The following is a 16423-nucleotide window of genomic DNA, read 5'->3' as shown; positions in this document are numbered from 1 at the left end:
TCAGAATTCTTAGGGTACATTCTCAGCAGCAGAATTGCTGCGTCAAAAGGCAGTTTTTCATTTTTAGTGTTTTGAGGAAATTCCATACTGTTTTCCACAATGGCTGCAACAGTCTGCATTCCCACCAACAGTGTTCTAGGATTCCCTTTTCTCCACTTCCTCACCAGCACTCGTTGTTTGTAGATTTGTTTATTTTGGCCATTCTGACCAGTGTGAGGTGATATCTCATTGTGGTTTTATTTGCATCTCTCTGAAAGCTAGTGATGCTGAAAATCTTTAAATATGTCTATGGGCCATCTGTATGTCCTCCCTGGAGAATTTCTATTCAGGTCCTTCGCCCATTTTTTAATTGGATCTTTTGTCTTCCTGGTGTTGAGTCATATGAATTCTTTATATGTCTTGGAGATAAAACCCTTGTCCAATGTATTACTGGCAAATATGTTCTTCCATACAGTTGGCTCCATTTTTATTTTGATAACAATTTCTTTAGCTGTGCAGAAGTTTCATTTGTTTATTTTTTCTTTATTTCCTTTGCCCTAGGAGATATATTGACAAAAATATTTCTATGTGATATATCTGAAATTTTACTGCCTATGTTATCCTCTAGGACTTTTATGGTGTCACGACTTTATTTAAGTTTTTTAAATCCATTTTGAGTTTATTGTGGTGTATGGTGTAAGTTGGCAGTTCATTTTCTTTTTTCAAGTACCAGTCCAATTCCCCTAATACCATATGTTGAAGAGGCTATTAATACTTCATTTTATGCTGTTGCTCCCTTTGTCAAATATTAATTGACCATAGAGACTTGGGTTTATTTCTGGGCTCTCTATTCAAAATTATTTTTCCTTGCTCCTGCTTAGGAGGTAGATATCTTCCTGAAGTTACTGGTAAAAAGTGTAACTCTTTTATTACATGTATGTAACCAATATTATTTCTACACACTATATAAATAGCATCATACTCTATATACTTTTGCAGCTTGATTTTTCACTTTTCGAGATTTATACAAGATACAACTAGATACAAGTAGGCTTCATTTATTTTAACTACTGCCAACTGTCTGGTCAAAAGTCTTTGTTTTAATAGACCCATTTATTAATTAATTTTTCTATGATTTATCCTACCCATTCCAGAAACAGAAGTTTTTTTCCACTTCTGTACTACCAAAACCAATTTTGTAATGGAAATTTTTGCACACACTTTCTTATAGAGATGTGTGAGAATTTCTATGGGATATACTTCTAAAAATACATGTGCTTAGCATGGGGTATTGTAGGGGACTGGTTTGTTTTGGTCTGGCAAATGTGACTCAGCTCTGTATGAAAAACCTACAGAAGCTAAGTGGTGGGGAGGAGCCAGACCTTCAAACTGAGTTTTCCCGTGGGAATCAAGCCTAGAAAATGCATACAGATTGTTATGACTTGCTCTTGCTAAAACTCCATCACCCTGGTCTAAAACAACAAATGCGTATTGGGTATCTTCAAGGTAATTTCCAAAGCCTGTGTAAATTTTCTCAAGGATGGAGCTAATCAGGTCATCGCCATTCCCTTCTGTGTTATTTTCATTTCTTTGATTGTACCTAAAATGTAGACAATAATATTCTATGTAATAGGTAATAAATCTTTCTCTGATGTAAGACCCCAGGAAAACAATAAAAGCCTGTCTAGGCAAGGGTAGAGGTGCACTCCTCTTTTGAGGGAGTGGCTGAGGCATCCATAGACACTCTCCCCTTGAGAGAGTAGCCATGCCGTTCCCTTTTTCTCCACAGGACTGTTGTTGCCTGTGCATTCATTCTCACCGTCAGCCACAACAGGTGGACTCTGTTCACTGGAGTCCACCACAGGTTACATGCATTTTAAATGTCATTAGATATTATAAATTGGTCTTCAAAGAAGTGTACCAAACTTATACTCTCATCAGGGATGCATAAGGCTTCCCATTTCATCATATTCTGGATCACTCATGAGGTAATCTGACATATTTTTGCCAATCTGTGAAAAATGATAAATATTTGCTATCAAGCTTGCATTTCTAAGTATCTTTATTGGCCATTGGTTGTTTTCTTCTAAGAACTGTCTTATTTTTAAATTTGTTTTTCCTATTGCTTTGTAGGTGTTGTTTATGTAGTCAATACTTATTCATTGTTGACTATGTTTGTTTCAATACTTTCTAGTCTGTGGGACATTTTTCCATTTCATAAAATAATTTATTTTTTGTAACAATATAAAAGCTATGAATTTTGCCTTAGAGTTTTATTTTTTCTTTTCTAAGAACTTCTTTCTTATGCTAACATATTTTTTAATAAAACAATTAAGCTCTGATATTCACTTGGGTCTTTAATCCACCCCACCTGGAATTTACTTTGGTATATGAGGATGAGATCTGATCTTAATTTTCTTCCAAAGGAGAACCAATTGCATACATAAAACTAGCTACCATTTCCAGTTAATTTATACTTTCACCTTTTTTACATACCAAGTTTCCCTATACATATAGGATTCTAGACTCTAATCCATGTGTCAATGCCATACTGTTTATATTATAAATATTTTATAGGAAGAATCTAGTATTGCAAATTCCTCTTATCAATAGTTTTGTCAAATTCCGTGAAAACTTTTTTGGGCAATTTTATAATTAATTTGGTAAGAAATGATCTTTTAGAATTTTGAGTCTTCTCATTTAAAAACATAATTACTCTTCATTTATTCAGGTATTTTTGTTCTTCAAGAAAGTTGTCCACTTTCCCTCTTTTTCTCAAATACCTTGTATATCTTTTGTTAGGCTTCTTTTTAGGTAATGTTTAGTTTTTATTGATTTTAAAATGAAATTTTTGTAATTTCATTTTAATTTTTTTATCTCATATACAATAATGTTTTAATTTTTATATACTAATTTTTAAATCTGGTAACTTTGCCAAATTGATCTCATGGATTAACAGGTTTTCCTGAATTTTTCAACACAGATACCATATCATTGTGATGAATTGTTCCTCTGAACACTATGTGATGATGCTCTTTCTCCCTATAAATGCCTTTATCCTGTAGTCTATTTTATCTGATATTAGTATTAGCTTTCTTTTGCATAGTATTGCCTAAGATATCATTTCCAAACATTTACTTTCGGTCCTTTTGTGTCATGTTTTAAGAATATCTGTTGTAAATAGTATATATTTGTTTTTATTTTAACTTAAGAGTCTCTGTCCTTACCCATATTTTCTTTCTGGGCTGCATTCAGGGTAATTTCTTCTAATATTTCTTTGGTTCATTAAACTTCTCTTCCACATTGTTTAATCTTATGTTTAACCTATATACTTGCTTAATTTAAATGAACACTTCATATTTCTAAGTTCTATTTGGTTTTTGTACATATATGTTTATTCTTATTTTTCATGATGTTATTTCTTTTTCTTATACTTTTTAAACCATTTTAAAATATATTGTATTTGGTCCATAATTTTTTTTCACATTATTGTTCTACTATGTCAAGACTTGGGGTGTATACTTTACATATTGTGTGTGCACATGTATGAGGTGCATGTATGTGCAAACTGACTTTCACTGAGTAGTTTTTTAACTGGTGAATTTAAAAATTTTTTCTTGTTAGCTCATCTCTAACAAGGCTTTTTTAAATGGAGGTGATACAGGGTGCAGCCAAGGGCCCCCCAAAAAAAAGATTTGGATTAGTGTCCAGAATTCAAACTGTATAAGAATATTGGAGAGATATATAAGATGTCCTCACCCCCACCCCCAGGGGGAAGGGACGAATGGAGCAGGGCCACTGAGAGCTGTTTTGCATAGCAACAATTTTGCAGCTAACCTCTGGAATGATTATTTAACATATCTATAACCTTTAACTGGTTTCATAGATATGTTAAATAGCTGTGGCCAAGTTCGGAGCCAGGGAGAAGGGAATGGCTTCTACCCAGGATGTAACTAGGGGCTGCGCCCCTGAGTGGGGCCTGTGTGAGAGCTTGGAAAAGATTGGCTCCAGGACATGAGGGGATAACTGCCCAGATGAGGAGAGGGCCACGCGGTTTGGGGCAGAGTGAGGACCCCTGCAGTCATGTAAGAGGGAGCCACTCGGTTTCAGGAAAGTAAAGGACCCCCTCTTGGTGAGGTGAAAGAGGGAGCCATGTGGTTTTGGCAGAGTGCAGACCCCCTCTTTCCCAGTTTTGAAAGAGAAAACCATGCAGCTTAGCCAGAATGGAGATCTCTGCAGCCAGGTGAAGAAGAAAGCCACATGCTTTTGGTGGAGTGCGAACCCCTGCAGCTTTGGTAGAAGAGGCCCATGCGGCTTTGGGGTGCCTGCTTTGGCCGCGTGGCCTGGAAAGCAGGAAAGACTTTGACTGGAACTTGGTACAAAGAACTCTTGCCAGGAGACCGTGAGAGGGTGCCACATGACTGGATTAACGAGAGATCCTGCCTGCACAGTGACATAGCTGACTGTACCAGTGGCCTGAAACACAGACAAGTGCTGTTTTCCTGATTTACGGTACCCGGAGTTGGAACAGTGGGAGAAGGGAGAGCTGTGCGGGTGTAGGTGTATACCCTAAAGGACTTTGATATTTTAGTGGAGGCGTTAGGCCTGAATAGCATTAAATAAACATTTCGTTTCCTTTTCACAAATCTCTGGCATTGAGAGATGTCTTTCCAATTGGCAGTGGTCAGAAGAGCCCAGTAGATATTAGTATTCTGTCCTTGGGAGGGGCCCCTTGTTTTGTAGCAGTTTTTGGCATCCCTAGGTGGGCCAAATATTGCACCCCCCCAGGACCTCTTGTTTGGTAACAGAGGGACTGTAGAAATGTTTTTCCAGGGTGGTTTTGTGTTGCTTCTGTCAGGTTTCCAGACTCAATACTTCACTGATTGAAAGAGAATTGTATATGTTGATGTTGGGAACCGCTCTGCCTGGTTTCAAGAGTTGTAACTGCCCCCCATGGCTAAGGCTGGAATGTGAGCCATGACCTCTGGAATGTGAGCCATTAAGGAGACAAAGCTTGTCTCTGGCAGCAAGTGCTGCTTCTGCTTCATCCCCTGCCCCCAACACTTGGTTGGTTAGTCTATGATGGGTAAGACCCCTCAGAGGAGGGGCAACCTAAGCCAGACATGATCACTTGGGAGGCCATCATGGAAAGACTCGGGGGGCTGCAATAAAGAGGGAGTGATGGATCCTCACCCCCAAGCTATTCTGACATAGCCCGAGTCCCCATTTCTGTTTGGGAGAAGCACTTCCTGGCTCTAATCCACTTAAGCCTAAAAACCTATGATGGGGAAGGGCAGTGCAGCCCTTTGCCGGCTAGAGAGGGATCTGGGGTGATTGGCATAAGAAAGAGTTCCTAAAGTCCCGTGAAGCCTGCTTTGCTAAGAGTACTTCATTCATATGATAAGGATCTGAGCAGGAAATGAGTATGTCTCGCAAAGTTTTTGCAACCCTCTTCCCTGACAGACACTGACTCAAACTAAGCCCTCAGATTTCTTTGAAATGTTATCTACTGTTTGATCCTTACCGCCTGTATTCCTGTGTATTACAACCCAATAATAGTCGTTGAGGAAGGGGCTCTTGGCCTTTCTCCTCTGAGAGATTGGCCATCTCTCCTCCCCAAGCAGATCATGTCTTGGTAGTTTCACTTTCATCCATGGAGGATAGGGGGACTTTGCAGGCAAAATTGCCCCCACATGTTAACACACTGGCTTGAAAATGTTCACAAAGACTTCTGGCCAAGATGGAGGTATAGGTAGACACACTGTGCCTCCTCACACAACCAAAATTGAGGACAACAAAAATTTAGAAACAAAAAACAACCAGATCTGACAGAAAATTGAACTGTATGGAAGTCCAACAACCATTCATCTAGACGGGTAAGAGGGGCACAGTAGGTGGCTTGTGGAGAGCAGTCGCAGCAGGAAAAATCAGTGGTTGGTGGTCTCAGATGTGCAGGTATCGGTTGGCAGACTTCAGGTGCGCAGGTGGTGGCTGGCAGACCCTGGGAACGGGATGGCAATGAGCAGACCCAGTGAGATGCACAAGGCCACTGGCTAACTGTGGACACACATTCACGCACAGATAAACCAGGTAAAAATGGGGAACGAGACAGATGGTGTAACCCGGGGCCCCAGTGCTAGAAAATAAAGCCTAAAAGCACTGATTGAAAACACCTGTGGGGTTTGAGATGCTAGGAGAGACTCCCAGCCTCACAGGAGAGTTTGTTGGAGAGACCCACAGGGGCCCAGGATGTACACAAGCCCACCCGCCTGGGAACCAGCATCAGAAGGGCCCAATTTGCTTGTGGGAAGTGGCAGAGGGGACTGAAATATGAGAGAGAGAGGATCAAGCACCATTGTTCCCTCTCTGACCCTGCCCCCACATATGGTGTCACAAACCAATGACAGGGGTTGCCCCACCCTGGTAAACACCTAAGGCTCCACCACTCATACATAACAAGTGTGACTAGAACAAAAAAATGGCTCAAATGGAATAACAGATCAAAGCCCCAAGGCTGCCCTGGCTGGCGTAGCTCAGTGGATTGAGCTCAGGCCTGTGAACCAGAGTATTGTGGTTTGATTCTCAGTCAGGGCACATGCCTGGGTTGCAGGCCAGTTCCCAGCAGGGGACACATAAGAGGTAACCATACATTGATATTTCTCTCCCACTCTTTCTCCTTCCCTTCCCCTCTCTCGAAAGATAAATAAATAAAATATTTTTTAAAAACTTTAAAAAAAGCCCCAAAGCCAATACATCTAAGCAACCAAGAGATAGCCAACCTATCAGATGCACAGTTCAAAGCACTGGTGATCAGGATGCTCACAGAACTGGTTGAATTTGGTCACAAGTTAGATGAAAAAATTAGGGCTACACTAAATGAAATTAAAAAAAGTGCACAGGGAATCAATAGTGATGGAAAGAAAACTGGGACTCAAATCAATGGAGTGGATGAGAAGGAAGAAAGAAACAACCAATCAGAAAAGAATGAAGAAACAATAATTCAAAAAATGAGGAGAGGCTTAGGAACCTTCAGGACATCTTTAAATGTTCCAACATCTGAATTATAGGGGTACCAGAAGGGGAAAAGGGAGTGCAACAAATGGGAAACTTATTTGAACAAATAATAAAGCAGAACTTCCCCAATTTGGCAAAGGAAATAGACTTCCAGAAAGTACAGGCAGCTCAGAGAGTCCCAAAGAAGTTGGATCCAAGGAGGAACACACCAAAGCTCATCATAATTACATTAGGCAAGATTAAAATGAAGGAGAGAATCCTAGAAGCAGCAAGAGATAAGGGGACAGTCACATACAAAGGAGTTCCCACCAGACTGTCAGTAGATATCTCAAGAGACCTACAGGCAGGAAGGGGCTGGAAAGAAATATTCCAAGTCATGAAAGGCAAGGACCTACATCCAAGATTGCTCTATCCAGCAAAGCTTTCATTAAGAATGGAAGGGCAGATAAAGTGCTTCCCAGATAAGGTCAAGTTCAAGTAGTTCATCATCACCAAGCCCTTATTATATGAAATGTTAAAGGAACTTATCTAAGAAAAAGAAGATAAAAATATAAACAGTAAAAAGATAGTAAACTCACAGTCATTAACAACCACACCTAAAACAAAAGCAAACTAAGCAAACAACTAGAACAGGAACAGAACCATAGAAATGGAGGGTTAACAACAGGGAAGTGAAAGGAGGGGAAGAGGGAGAAGGTACAGAGAATAAGTAGCATAGAGGGTAGGTAGAAAATAGGGGGAAGGCAAGAATAGTAGGGGAAAAGTAGAAGCTAAAGAACTCATGACACATGGACATGAACTAAAGGGGGGAAATGTGGGTAGGAGGGAGTGTGCAGGGTGAAGGGGAATGAGGGGGGGAAATGGGACAACTGTAATAGCATAATCAATAAAATATATTAAAAAAAGAAAATGTCCACCAAAAGTATCAGGTAGCATAAATTCAAGTCTGTAAAAGGTGTAGGGTTGTGCTGTTGGCTTTTCCAGGAAGTTGATTTTCTGGGTGACAGCCTAAGTGGAGGAAGAGCTTCCTTGGTGTTTGCCTATAATGATGGGTGGGTGGGTGGTTGTTCATAAATTTCCCTTTCACTGAACCTACAGCTCTATGAGACTCCTACCTTTATTAATAACTTTTCACTCTGATTCCATTCTCAAAAATCCTGATATCTTTTGACATTCCCAGCCTGAGATGTAAAATTCAAAGTTCTATTACCAAAACATCAACTCGCATGCTCATTTTTCATCATTTATAGCACCTGAGGATTTCAGTTTCTTATGAACCCAGCTCTGCATTAAAAAAATAATAAAAGTTTGTTATGCTTTAGCATTTAATTTTTAGATATTTTTAGAAGCAGAATTTTTATATTGGACTAACTGACCATTGGACTAGCCCTAGAATGAGATATCTTGAGTAATTTTATTTAAAATCAACTCATTTACATAAAATTTGTATAAAACTTTTAGTGATAGGAAAGGTATTAAATGGTATGCAGGTTATGTTTCCTGATAAGCATACTCTGAAGAATCCATGGTGCTATTGAGAAGTGCCCTTGTGTAACAGGGGGGATCTGAACAGACTGCTGGGCAGAGGGGAGGGACCCTCAAGAGGGGTTGGGAAGTGCTAAAGGTGGCAGGATTGAAATTGCAACTGAAACTGTGTAACAGATTTCCATACCCTCCACATCTACCCACAGTGCAACTCAACATCACTTCGAGTGTTCCCCCCAAGTATTCACTCTTACAAGGCATTTATGAGGAATGTGTATTTTTACTAAAGATTTTATAGAGCAGAATGAGAAGATCATTAATTCCAATAACAAAAACCACTCTAATGGTTATGGTAGGCATCAGTGAGTTAAAATATCAGTTGGGCCCTGGCCAATGTGGCTGGCTCAGTTGGTTGGAGAATGGTCCTGTAACTGAAGGGGTACAGATTCCATTCCTGGTCAGGACACATACCTAGGTTGCAGGTTCAGTCCTGGTTTGGGAATGTAAATGGGGCAACCAATTGGTGCTTCTTTCTCACATCAATGTTTCTCTCTCTCCTTTCCTCTCTCTCTTAAAGCAATGAAAGAAAAAGTTCTAGGGTGAAGATTAAATAAATAAATAAATAAGGGCCCCCAACTTTGAAGTTTTATTGGTTTCTCAAATTAGTATAGCCAATAACCATCTTTCTGGTTTTCACCCCTCCACTTCCCCCATATTTCTTCTTCTATTCTCTTCTATTCTCACTCTTGCAAAAATAAAGTGACAAGATTTCTCTTTCTGCCTCTGCAGTGCAATTTCTTTCCATCCCTTAATACTTGGGAACAGCTGACACCAGGCTTCTGTGTGGGGTTGGAGGTGGGGGATTAGAAAGGAGTGTTTGCCTGCCTTCTATCCACAGATGCATATTAAGCCATTTTTCTAAACAAGGTCAATTACCACTGTACAAGGCATTCTGGTAAATAATATTTTATTTTTTCAACCTCATTACAAGTAGATTGGTATATAGTTGATCAATGAATAAATATAATTCTAGAAATATAAATCTAGGAGTATTGTGGGTTCTAGGCTCTAAACTTGGCCCTGCTTTGCTAACTTCTCTAATAAGAACTTGAGCAAAAGATTAGAAGTCATGCTTGTCAATATTTTGAATGACAAAACTAGAATACATGATGAATTGATTAATGTAATCAATGAGTTACAATAACACTATAAAATGAACATAATACAATTTAATAGACATGAATATAAAATCTTATGCTTAGATTTAAATATTTAGATGAACGTATACAAATAGAAAGATAACTGGCTGTAATGATCAGTTTTATGTATCCAGTTGGCCAGGCTACAGTCCCCAGGTATTAAATGAAACACTACTTGTTGCTGTGAGGGTATTTTATAGATGTTTGTAAAACATATAAGCAGGTGATATTAAGCAAGGGAGATTATCCTAGATAATCTCAGATGGCCTGATGTAATCAGTTGAAAGGCTTTAAGAATGGAACTGGTGTTTCCCTGAGGAAGAAAAATTCTACCTGTAAACAGTAGCTTCAGCTCCTGATCTGAGAGATCTGGCCTGCCCTTTCTGATAGCCACACAATCATATAAGCCATTACCTTGCAATAAATCCTTTAACACATGTCTTATTGGTTATTTTTTTCTGGTTGAGCCCTGACTGATACACTGGTTTAGTACTTTAGGTGAGCAAAAATTTCAATGTGTTGTAAGTTCATTATATGTCATTACTGTGAGTGATGCCAAGAACAAGTAACAGGATCAATACTGTGCTATGCCTGAGCACAGTATTCCGTGAGGTGGGGTAACAGCACCACTGTACTCTGCATGGAGCAGTCACCAGCAGGATTATTTTGCCCAGCTCTAACTGCCACAATTTAATACAAACACACACTAATATTTAAGACCACTGTTGGCAAGTGATTTTGGTTTAATCTATGCTAAGCACTTCATATGAAAGATGAATTAAATAATGCTAGAAGCTGCTTTGTATGTACAAAACAGTGAACCTAGTCACAAATATTTAAGTAGGAGTTTGTTGTCCTCTACCAGGAATGCCTGATGAAAGATGATATTAGATTAGATGACATCTAAAGTTCTCTACTTAATTCTAAAAATTCTGAAATTTTAATAACTGTACTACTGAAAGTCATTCTTTTAGTTTATGCCATCTAATTTCTTTGTCTGGAAAACCTGGTATGTTGAATGTCTTCTGATTGCCTTCCCAGATCCACTTCACCCTGTGCTTCGCCCTGGTACACTAATCCACAGGGCTTGTACCAGTAGACTCCCTACCTCTCTAGCTTCTGGTTAGGTTGGGCTGAAAGGCACCAGCAGGAGGTATGGAGGGTAGAAAGAGCTGAGGTAGGAGTATTTTATTCTGTGGCTTTCCATTCTGGGTTGCTGCAGGTAGGCTTTGTCCCAGGTAGAACCTGTGACCTAAGGTCACAGTTCTGTCACAGACACCTCTCCGCATTTCTCTTTGCTTTCCTTCTCAGCGTTCCAGTAGCCACCACTGGGCTGTGACTCTTCAGGCCCAGGGTGGTAATGCCATTAGTGTTCTAATCTTTGTGGTTTCCCTATATACTGTCTGCACTTTTAGAAACAGTCCTTTTATTAAACTTTTCTTAAATGACTCAGTTTAAAAGTGCCATTGATTCCCTGTCAAAACACTGATACTGAGTGACACACATGTCAACATTCTCATGTCATATCTAGAGCACTCTTTAATTGAGCATCAATCCAGTCTTTTGAGGTAAATATGGAAAAAAGCACTCTTAAAATATTAAGATTTAAAACTTTTAAAAATATTTGTTGAAGCAAGACTTTCATAAAATATACAAGCAATAATAACTTTTCTATATTTACTTCTATCAGAAGGACATATTTTCTATTTTTTTAAATTCTTACTCGAGGACTTGCTTGTTGATTTTTAGAGAGAGGGGAAGAGAGGGAGAGAAATATTGATGTGAGAGAGCAACATCGATCAGCTGCCTCTCATATGCACCCATTCTTGAATAAGTCTGCAACCTAGGTATGTGCCCTGACCTGGAATTGAACTGGTGACCTTTCAGCTTACCAGATGATGCTCCAACCAAATGAACCATGCTGACCAGGGCAACACATATTCTAATTTACATAAAGCTTTTACAAAATTTATTTATTTTTTATTGATTATGCCATTACAGTTGTTCTATTCCCCCCTTCATTCCCCTCCACCCTACCTCCCCGTCTCCATTACCCCCCCTTTAGTTTATGACCATGTGTCTCAAGTTCTTTAGATTCTATATTTCCCATACTATTCTTGCCCCCCCATCTATTTTCTATCTACTGTCTATGCTACTTATTTTCTGTACCTTCTCCCCACTTCTCCTCCTCCCACTCCCCTGTTACTAACCCTCCTTGAGATCTTCATTTCTATGTTTCCACTCCTGATCTAGCTGTCCTTTTAGTTTGCTTTCGTTTTAGGTGTGGTTGTTAATAACTGTGAGTTTGCTGTCCTTTCACTGTTCATGTTTCTTTAACTTCTTTTTCTTAGATAAGTCCCTTTAACATTTCATATAATAAGGGCTTGGTGATGATGAACTCCTTGAATTTGATCTTATCTGAGAAGCACTTTATCTGTCCTTCCATTCTAAATGAAAGTTTTGCTGGATAGAGCAATCTTGGTTGTAAGTCTTTGGATTTCATGACTTGGAATACCTCTTTCCAGCCCCTTCTTGCCTGTAAGGTCTCTTTTGAGAAATCCGCTGACAGTCTGATGGGAACTCCATTGTAGGTGACTGTCCCCTTATCTCTTGCTGCTTCTAGGATTCTCTCCTTCATTTTAATCTTGGCTAATGTATTTATGATGTGCCTTGGTGTGTTTCTTCTTGGGTCCATCTTCTTTGGGACTCTCTGAGCTTCCTGGATTTCCTGGAAGTCTATTTCCTTTGCCAGATTGGGAAAATTCTCCTTTATTATTTGTTCAAATAAGTTTTCCACTGGTGGCTGTTCCTTTCCCCCTTCTGGTACCCCTATAATTCGGATGTTGGAGCGTTTAAAGATGTCCTGGAGGTTCCTAAGACTCTCCTCATTTCTTTGAATTCTTGCTTCTTCACTCTTTTCTGTTTGGCCATTATTTGCTTTCTTCTGGTCCACTCTATTGATTTGAGTCCCAGTTTCCTTTTCATTGCTATTGGTTTCCTGTGCAATTCCATTCATTTCAATTAGTTTCACCTTCATATGTTTAATTTGTGGCTATAATCAACTAGTTCTGTGAGGATCCTGATCACCAGTGTTTTAAACTGTGCGTCTGAGAGTTTTGCTATTTCTTCATGGCTTAGATTTATAGGCTCTGGGGCTTTGAGATCTTCTTGAGCCATTTTTGGTCTGTTCGTGCCCTTTAAGTGTGAGGAGCGAAGCCTTGGACTCTCAGGTCGCTGGGTTGTGATGCTGTATGTGGGGGCAGGGTCAGAGCGGGGAAATGTCGGCCCCCTCTGCTGTTTTGTGCCGCTGGGTAAGGAGCAGAGCCTTAGGTGGTTCCCCAGGGTTGGGCCACTCAGGTCGCTGGGTTATGACACTGTATGTGGAGGTGGGGTCAGAGCAGAGAAATGGCGGCGCCCTCCCTGCCGCTTGCCGTGGGGACCCGCTGGGTCCCTGTCCAATCGCCCACTCCCTCGCTTGTCTATCCGTGCACCAATGCGCGAACATAGTCAACCCGGGGCCCTGCTCCCTCACTGTTTCCCCGAGGTCGCTCGCTTGGTAGCTCGCTGGGTCGCTCACTAGGTCCAACCCTGCGCCTGGATTCTGCGAGCCTGAGTCCGTCTGACCGAGTTTTCCTGTGCAACCCTGCTCCACCAGCTGCTGGTTTCGCCCCTTACCAGTCAGGCTGAAGAATTTGTTGTTATCAGACTTCTGAAAAGTTCAATTTTCTGTGTTCTGGCTCTGTTTTCTGTTGCTAATATTTAGTTGTCTCTAAACTTGGTTGTGTGAGAAGGCACTGAGACTCCACCTATGCCTCCATCTTTAATTTACATAAAGCTTGATGAAAGAATATTATAACTTGTAAGGAAGGGCTTCTTAAATGTACTTAGAATATTTAGAGATGCAGCAATGAATGCATGTATACTCCCTAGGTGTCAGGAGGACAGGAAGACATTTTTTAAAGTCTTGGCTTTGATAAATCAATTGTGCATTTTGAAATATATTGCATATATTATTAGCTGTTCTAAAATAGAAAAATTTTAATTATTTATAATTTTTAATAAATTTCCCTGAAAACCTTCAAGTAAATTTAGTGCTCAGGAAATTGAAGCATCTTTACCATGTAAGTTCAATATTTTCCCCAAACTGTTTTCAGATGTATGGGATTAAAATCTCTTTATATTGTCAGCTTACTTTTGTGAAAGGCATAATGGCTAAGAGCTGGAGGACTCAGGCACCAGACCATCTAAGTTCAAACCTCAGTTTCCCTATTAAGTATTAGTGTTATGATACTAAGCAAATTATTATATTTCTCTGTGCTGCAGGTTTCAGGTTTCATTAAGTGGAGAAAATAGTAACCTATTGTCTTAAATTAGATAAAGAAATTAGTATAGAAAATGCTCAGTTACAGTTAGGTTGTTATTTACTTTGATTACTAGACATAATATAACCACTTGCATATGAAAGGAAAAAAATCTCATTTGAAGAGTGACATTATTTACTCTTTTAAACTGTAGAAGCTCTCTTAAACAACCTCTACTTACCTTATTTACCAAATTAACCAATGCTTTTTATTTCTTCTACGCAGCTTACTGAAGTCCACAGCACACTGAATGCTTACAGCTAGTGGGATCCTCCAGTACCTTGTGAATTTCTGTTCCCATTCCTTGCTTACCCCAAATCGGGAGTGCTTGTTCCTAAACCTGTTTATACCAGTTATGCTTTTATCATAATTATGAAATTTGATAAAATGATATGTAAACTGATTGAATATAAGTGCAGAATGAAAATGTGTTTATGTAAAGTAATTGGAATACTATGAAAAAACTTAAAAAAGGAGAACCACTAAAAATTATCTAACTTAATTGTAGGTAAAGCAACTACAAGCGAGTGGGGGAAGAGTCTGCAGACTAAGAATTCTGCCCAGTTTACTCCATAAATGTCTTTAGTTTTGCATTTCATTAAAAGTCTGAAATCATTAGATGATGCAGTTTGAGTGAGGTTTATACTAGAAATGCCAATCAGTAGGCATATGCTAATATGCTAAATAAAGCCTGATTATATTTCTAAGTCAAAAATGGTCAAATGAAATGTTTCAATGTACATGATTTAGATTTAAAATAAATTAAAGATGTATATATAATTTTTATACTGTCATTAAAAATGGATCTTAATTTTTCAGTCAAAAATGTTTTCCTCTCTTAAATAAGATGTTCATAAAATAAAATTCATACATATCTATAGAAAAAAAGCTTCCATGCATCAGGCTTAAATAAAATGTTGAAATTGACTAAAATTTTATATTTGAACACTAGTTAACTCCTATACACAGAATCTATGCAGACATTGTATTGTCTACACCATTCCTGCATCTAGAGAAATTTATGTATTATTCAGGTGTGTCTTTACTAGGGAAAGTTTTAGATAGACTAGAAGAAAAATGGGTATTATATTAGTTTTGGTTTTCTTCAAATATATGGGTTTCTATTAGCAGAATAGCTGATATATGTTTTAGCCACATAATTTTGGAGAATTTTCCCCATGACTCATAATTATCAACCTTGCTTATTATCATCAGTACAAATTCTGAATCTAAACAAGAGACAGAAATGTCCAGATTTAAGATTTTTTTGTACATAAATATCACTAAATGTAAGACTTTTAAAAAATAGCTTTAAAATTCTAGATTATACAGTTATTTTAAATTTACGTGTGAAAGGGAATTCAACTTACAATAATTTTGATATGTTTTTGAGAGATCTTTACTTTGAACTCCTTTTATTCTCAATTTATGTTGATTCTTCTTTTTTTCTAAGACATTTTCTTTATTATTGATTACTTTGACCAATTTTCTTCGTTCCAAAATATGTGATAAAAATTGTTTGATTTCGTTCGCTGATATCTACAAAGAAAAATATTTTCTCATTTTGTTGTGTGACTTTAAAAACCTTAAAATAAGAAAGTGAAAAATTTATTTATTCATAGGAATAGTTTAATGCCATCATGCTAGTTCCTGCTTTTTTTAAATAAAAAGTTACTTACTGCACTTTAACAATTTATATTTTATGAATAAAAACCTTTAAAACTAATGCATTGTCATTTGAAATGGAGAGGCAAGCATTAAAACTTCAGTATTATAAATGAAATAGTATGAGGATTTAACCAGTTTTACTATTCTGCTGTGAGTTGTCATGGTAATATCAACTGCATGAGCTTAAAAAAAAGGTAAAATGCTGGTACTGCCTTACACATTACAACAAATTTATAATGGATAGAAAGTAAGAAAAAGGAGGAAGATGCGTTTTGAAGGCATAATTTTGAGTAATAGAAAATAAAGCAGATTTTAAGAGAGAAAATTAAACAGCTTTACAGAGATACATATTCATGACTTACATATATCCTTTTTCAGGGAAAATTATACTGGAAGATTAAAAAAATTCTTAGTCAAGTACTACTTCCAAAAAGAATCAAGGTAATTAGTTCCTTTTCAATTTTTTTTCAGTATCACATTAAACTCCTTGTTTCCGAGACCACTTTCTGGACTGCTTAACACCTTCCCATGTTGTAGCAGAGATGCCAGAGAAATGGCCCAGACTTTGGAGAGTGTGGGGACATGAAACCCTGTAAGTACTTTTTTTAAAAACAACTTTATTGGGATATAATTTCTGTACTATAATTATAAATGCATGATTGTATATATAAAGTGAATTTTACATTTAAAGAATAAAATGCAATGGTTTTTTGAATA

The 16423-nt window shown here is 38.2% G+C and overlaps 1 protein-coding gene across 1 annotated transcript in view; it reads right to left on the bottom strand.

The window, feature by feature from the left end:
* The window catches only part of SEL1L2 (SEL1L2 adaptor subunit of ERAD E3 ligase), a 125210-nt gene extending 109639 nt beyond the window's left edge, over positions 1 to 15571 (bottom strand). Inside the window, exon 1 of the mRNA XM_053671158.1 lies at positions 15409 to 15571. The gene's annotated coding sequence lies outside the window, so the exon portion shown is untranslated. The remainder of the gene's footprint in view (positions 1 to 15408) is intronic.
* Between the last annotated feature and the right edge of the window lie 852 nt (positions 15572 to 16423).

The sequence above is a fragment of the Artibeus jamaicensis genome, unplaced genomic scaffold (genome assembly GCF_021234435.1).
Source record: "Artibeus jamaicensis isolate MK-2021 breed Jamaican fruit bat unplaced genomic scaffold, CSHL_Jam_final contig_685, whole genome shotgun sequence".
In the NCBI taxonomy this organism is placed as follows: domain Eukaryota; kingdom Metazoa; phylum Chordata; class Mammalia; order Chiroptera; family Phyllostomidae; genus Artibeus; species Artibeus jamaicensis.
Note: the sequence above shows the minus strand (reverse complement) of the source record. Positions and strands in the feature narration are given on the sequence as shown.